Source organism: Lissotriton vulgaris, unplaced genomic scaffold, assembly GCF_964263255.1.
Source record: "Lissotriton vulgaris unplaced genomic scaffold, aLisVul1.2 SCAFFOLD_1682, whole genome shotgun sequence".
Lineage (NCBI taxonomy): Eukaryota > Metazoa > Chordata > Amphibia > Caudata > Salamandridae > Lissotriton > Lissotriton vulgaris.
The window spans coordinates 202239-202829 of record NW_028241670.1 but is presented as its reverse complement, the minus strand read 5'-3'; positions in this window follow the sequence as shown (position 1 = coordinate 202829).

The window sequence follows — 591 nt, the reverse complement described above, 5'->3', positions numbered from 1 at the left end:
GTGCAGTGTAAATTTTACTAAAATAAAAACGCAGTTACATGCAAGCGTGTTAACAAAACGTAATCAAATTGAGCGTAAACTTGCAAGCATAACAGTAGGCATATAATTAGAAACAGTAGCTCACAAATTAATGATACTACAAATTGTGGCAAAATATTTTTCTTTTATATTACTAATATGGCGCTCTGTACCTAACCTGTCGATCGTAGCAGTAAGTTCAGTGAACTGTAGAAATCAGACAATCGTTACACAAAGAAAACATGAACAGTGCATAAATGTATTAAAATATATCACTTACCTGTCGATCGTAGCAGCACAGTCAGTGGAGTGTATAAATCAGACAAACACAAAGAGAACATGGACAGTGCATACATATACATTTTTAAAAACAAGAGGCAAAGATCAGAAAACATCAGCTACTTAAGGCAAAACTAGAGTACAGGACCCGAATACCAGGACGACACCTGCGCAAACATCATTCAATGCATGGCGAATACACGAGCTAAAGACGAGCCAGTGAAAGCATGGAAAAGGACAGGAAGCACAGGCGAGCCGGACACAAGTGCGAGCCAAAAACGAGCCATGATTACA